The 6,001-nt window shown below is 40.8% G+C and overlaps 1 pseudogene; it reads left to right on the top strand.

Annotated features, from left to right (window-relative positions):
- The first annotated feature begins 1,055 nt into the window (after window positions 1–1,055).
- Window positions 1,056–2,146, top strand: LOC104837776 (annotated as a pseudogene).
- The last annotated feature ends 3,855 nt before the right edge of the window (window positions 2,147–6,001 follow it).

Genomic DNA, 6,001 nt, shown 5'->3' with positions numbered 1-6,001 from the left:
ATTGAGCAAGTGTACTAGTAGTTCTTAGCATATTCTCCCAGTGAGAAATGACTGATAGTTCTGAGCAGATTATGTACCTTTTGAGTTGATTATTTTAAAACCATTTATATTTAGAATCAGCTGAGATCCATGGAAGTGGAAGGGTCTTTGCTGAGGGTCAAAACTGAAATTTACACTCACCCAGAGTTGCCAGTTAAAGAAATTTCAAGACAATAGACTTTGGAAACCATAGCAAGCATAGTAAACTGTAAGAAGCTTTATGTATTTGCAAGATTCTCCTATTCAAAGAGATATGCAACTATTCACAGCATAAGAAAGCTCTGGTAAAATACCCACTGTTAATTTGGCTTGAATTAACATATCATGCATGCATATGTATGGACAATATGAGGTGAATGGGCAGTCATTTACATCCTGGTTTACAAAAATAACAAATGGGAATGTCCATTTCATGGGAAATAATACAATTTCATAAATCTGATTTCATTCTAAATGAAACAAAAGTATATGTTTTGAAAATTTCTATTCAACTACATAAAAAATGTTTTCACTCAAATAAAGCACATCAGCAAAGTTTTAATATTTTAGGTTAGTGACTTCATTTTTTAAGTTTATCTTGGAACATATAATGTAGAATAAGCCCCCGTAATCCAAGGGGAAATGGTTAGTGACCTGCTACACCACTTAGACACACACAAGTCTATGGGGCCAGATCGGATCCATTAAAGGGTACTGGGAGCTGGTGGAAGTGCTCACCAAGCCACTTTCCATCATTTATCTGCACTCCTACATAACCTGGGAGGTCCCAGTTGACTGGAGGTTGGCAAATGTGATGCTCATCTACAAGAAGGGCCAGAAGGAGGATCCAGGGAACTACAGGCGTGTCAGTCTGACCTTGGTGCAGGGGAAGGTTGTGGAGCAGATCATCTTCAGTGCCATCACACGGCACATACAGGACAAGCAAGTGATCAGGCCCAGGCAGCACGGGTTTATGAAAGGCAGGTCCTGCTTGACTAACCTGCTCTCCTTCTATGACAAGTTGATCCACTTCGTGGATGAGGGAAAGGCAGTGGAAGTTGTTTACCTGGATTTTAGTAAAGGCTTTGACACCGTTTCCCACAGCATTCTTCTGGAGAAACTGGCTGCTCGTGGCTTGGACAGGCGTACTCTTTGCTGGGTAAAAGCTGGTGGATGGCCGAGCCCAAAGAGTGGTGGTGAATGGAGTTAAATCCAGTTGGCGGCCAGTCACAAATGGTGTTCCCCAGGGCTCGGTATTGGGGGCGGTTCTGCCTGATATCTTTACTAATGATCTGGACAAGGGGATCGAGTGCACCCTCAGTAAGTTTGCAAACAATACCAAGTTGGGCAGGAGTGTTGATCTGCTTCAGGGTAGGAAGGCTTCACAGAGGGATCTGGACAGGCTGGATCAATGGGCCAAGGCCAGCTGTATGAGGTTCAACAAGGCCAAGTGCCGGGTCCTGCACTTGGGTCACAACAGCCCCATGCAATGCTACAGGCTTGGGAAGAGTGGCTGGAAAGCTGCAGGGCAGAAAAAGACCTGGAGGTGTTGGTCAACAGCTGGCTGAATGTGAGCCAGCAGTGTGCCCAGGTGGCCAAGAAGGCCAATAGCATCCTGGCTTGTATGAGAAATAGTGTGGCCAGCAGGAGCAGGGAAGTGATTGTCCCCCTGTACTCGGCACTGGTGAGGCTGCACCTTGAGTACTGTGTTCACTTTTGGACCCCTCACTACATAAAAAGTGTTGAGGTGCTGGAGCGTGTCCAAAGAAGGGCAATGAAGCAGTTGATGAGTCTAGAGCACAAGTGTAATGAGGAATGGCTGAGGGAACTGGGGTTGTTTAGCCTGGAGAAAAGAAGGCTGAGGAGAGACCTTATCGCTCTCTACAACTACCTGAAAGGAGGTTGTAGCGAGGTGGGCATTAGTCTCTTCTCCCAAGTAAAAAGAGATAGGACAAGAGGAAATGGCCTCAAGTTGTGCCAGGGGAGGTTTAGATTGGATATTAGGAAAAATTTCTGCACTGAAAGGGTTATCAAGCATTGGAACTGGCTGCACAGGGAGGTAGTGGAGTCACCATCCCTGGAGGTATTTAAAAGACATGTAGATGTGGCACTTAAGGACATGGTTTAGTGGTGGACTTGGCAGTGTTAATGATTCAACTTGATGTTCTTAAAGGTCTTTTCCCACCTAAATGATTCTATGATAAATATGTTTAACAAGAAAAATTTATCCTGTAATGAAAATTTGTTAAGTTTCATTTGTAGTAAGGTTTAAAAAGATAATAATAATGTTTTGATTATAAATGTCTTTGTATATATGTACACACATACAGATATGTATCTCTACATATTTAATTACATAAGTTATCTTGGTCTACAGTGCATTCCAACTGCCATGACTTGACCTTTTCCAGTAGAGTAATGTTCTACTGGAGACTTTATCAGAAATTCCAGTATAAACCATTGCACAACAAGTAATAGTTTTAGATGTACTTTCAGTGGTACTTCTTTTAGCTGCATTAGCTGGAAAAGAAAATGTTTTTCCAGATACTGTCTTTGACTGAAGTTTTTCTTACTACTTTGAAGCCTAGTAAGAGAGATAGACTAAATTCCTCTAAGTTTATAATAGTGACTTGGACCAAAAAATAGAAATGGAAATCAAAGAACTTTAGATTTTTCTGATCAATACAGTTGTTACGAGAGATAATACTTCTTCCAAATGTTTCAAAAGAACAGTGAAAAAAGAAGTTTACTATATGATTTTAATTTTAGAGAAACAGGTACCTTTATAAACTCCCTATAAGTAGGTGTCATGGTTTAAGCCCAGCTGGAAACAAAGTGCCATGAAGCCACTCAGTCACTCCTCCACCCCGGCCCCAGCGGGATGAGGAGGAGAAAATATGAAGAAATGCTTATGGGCAGGGAGGGATCACTCACCAATTATGGTCATGGGCATAAACCAGACTCAACTTGGGAAAAAAAAAATCAGTTTAATTTACTACCAATCAAATCAAAACAAGGATAATCAGAAGTAAAACCAAATCTCAAAACACCTTCCCTCCACCCCTCCCTCCTTCCCAGTTCAACTCCACTCCCAGTTTTCTCTACCTCCTCCCCTCTAGCAGCACAGGGGGACGGGGAATGGATGGGGTCAGTTCATCACACGTTGTCTCTGCTGCTCCTTCCTTCTCAGGGGGAGGACTCCTCACTCTTCCCCTGCTCCGGTGTGGGGTCCCTCCCACGGGAGACAGTCCTTCATGAACTTCTCCAACGTGAAATCTTCCCACGGGAGACAGTCCTTCATGAACTTCCCTGGTGTGGGTCCTTCCCGCAGGCTGATCTTCAGTCACTCACTGCTCCAGCATGGGCTTTCCCATGGAGTCCTGGCCATCCTGGAGGGCCTCCGCTCCCCTGCTCCCCTCCCTGGGCTGGGAGGGGACAGCCTGCCGTCTCACCACGGGCTGCAGGGGCATCCTCTCCTTCCCTGCTCCTCCTCCCTCTCCTTCTTTCACTGACCTCGGCATCTGCAGAGGGGTTCCTCTCACATTCCAGTCCCCCTACTCACTGCAGGTTCCCCTTCTTAGTCCTCCCAGAGGCCCTGCCACAGTCGCTGATGGGCTCGGCCTGGGCCAGTGGTGGGTCCGACTTGGAGCCGGGGAAGCTTCCAGCAGCTTCTCACAGGAGCCACCCCTGCAACCCCTCACCCGCTACCAAAACCCCACTACACAAACCCAAAACAGGCTGGAGACAATTAAAAAAAAATTGTCAAAAGATTTATTCTTGAATTTTATGCATTATTATTATTTTTTTAATTGGAAAAAGAAACAAGTGATGCATGAATGTGGGAACAAACTTTGAAATTTTTTACAAGTAAATGAAAAGCATTAATATTATACTACCAGTATGCCAAACTCCACTATTCTCAGACTAAAGGTAAATGAAGATTTTTCCACACCAATTTTATAGAATTGGTGGAGATATTTATGAGTGTTGCATCTCAAGCTCAGATCACCAATTCTCATATATGACTAAGAAGATTATTAAAAGTAAGGTTTTTGTATAAGAATTCATGACAGGAAATCTGATTTGTCAAATATTTTTCTATCTTACTTCCACTTTCCACTCAAAAAAAGAACTGTTAGATATTCTGATTTTGAAATGCAAGTGCTCCACAGATAAGTTGTTGACCTGTGTTCACTGTACTGTTATGTTACACTCTGTTACCCATGACATACCACAATCTGCCCTTTACCTGAACCAAAGTCATATAATATAATGAGCTCAATGGCCAGTGCTACCTACGGAGAAGTATGGGAACAACCTATGGAGAAGCACCTATGGAGATGTATTTTCTACAACCTTTCTTTAAAGAGAAAGACAACTTTTTTATTTGAAGTGAATTACTTTCATCTATGTATTTGCATGTATTTCTAAGATTTTACTGCGATAGCAGATAAATGATTAGAAAATAGCAGTGTCACTGACAGAGTAGCATTTAGATAATCCATGGATCAGAAGATACATACATCTGGAATATTAGGTTCACCATGTAAAAACATTACAGCCTTTAGGCCGGAGAGATAGGAGAGTTTTTTCCCAACTGATCTGCGATAGCATATCATTTATTATAATAATAATGAATCTAAATAAAGTTATCTGGGGGTCTAGTACTGTAACTCACTTACCCAGTGCAAAGGTATGATAAAGATTTTCATGAATATTTAGAGTGATTTGATTTTTGCATATTTATGACATATCTCAATAATTTTGCAGGGGTGTGTGTGTGTCAGTAATCGATACATGCCAACTCAGAGGATCAGACTCTATTCAAATGTTCAAATTTGTCCTTTCTGAAAATTTCAGTTGCTATTATCACAAGAATTATTATAATGATTCTATAGAAGGTTCATTCTATCTTGAATGAACTTCTGAAACAGTTGATTATCTACAGCTTTACTGATAATTTGCTTTTTTTGTTGAACTTTTCTACAGCTTTTTTTTCCCCAGAAGGCCATCCTTTTACTCTCACTCATTTTTTCCTGTTGACGGTCAAACTTGAGTCATATCCCTGCTTCCTGCCAGTGATTTCTTTGTGAAATCCTATAAAGTTTGGGTTAAACCAATAGGATTTGTGCTCCTAAATTAATTATGCACCAGTTTGCTAGATATCAAATTATTTGGCCAAGAGACTAGAATCGGCTTGGCTGCTACATTTCTGTAACTTTATTTGGTGGAAAGCAGATCTTGTCTAAAAGGGTTATATGTGTTATCTGTGCTTAGACATTAGAAATACACAAATGCATATGCATGTATATGTGTGCATGTGCATATATGTGTGTATAAATAAATAGATATACTAGGAAATGGGTAACCTAGAGGAAGTTATTTGGCTTCCAGCTATCATGAACATTACAAACTACGTATAGCTTTACTATATCCATGTTTCAAGATATTTCTCTTCTCTATGACATGCAGTGAGAAGTCTAGCCAAGCTTTTTGACATAAAACATGATGCTTACTGTCACTTTACTTAATCCCACCTTAATAAATCAAGACCTAATTGTTCTGAGCAAGACTCTCTGTGAGCATTCAGCCTTTCTGCAGCATGTCTTGATACCCTGCAGCTGGCTGACATCTTTAAATACCAAAGATTCAAGGATTTCACTGGATATGACGATGTCAGGGACAGCTGCCCCTATGTGGCATTTAGGATATTTATTTCTTTCAATAATGACTTAAAAAATGGAAGAAAACCATATTTTCTGTCATTTCATTGTTATTTAGCAAATATGTCTGCTTTATATCATCTAATTATATCAGGACATGTACTAACCTGTAAATGTCACAGGCTGTTTTCTCACATGTAGCCTCTTTCCTATTATCATTTAGGCTTTCTGTTGGTCAGTTAGAAGAACACCTGGTTCAAACATTTCTATAGAAAAGAAATGAGTTTGATTTCTTTTAGGCAAAGGAAATGTTGAATCCA

This window comes from Haliaeetus leucocephalus, unplaced genomic scaffold, assembly GCF_000737465.1.
Source record: "Haliaeetus leucocephalus isolate CR32 unplaced genomic scaffold, Haliaeetus_leucocephalus-4.0 Scaffold555, whole genome shotgun sequence".
NCBI classification, from domain to species: domain Eukaryota; kingdom Metazoa; phylum Chordata; class Aves; order Accipitriformes; family Accipitridae; genus Haliaeetus; species Haliaeetus leucocephalus.
The sequence above is the reverse complement of the archived record's forward strand: the minus strand, read 5'-3'. Positions and strand labels throughout refer to the sequence as shown.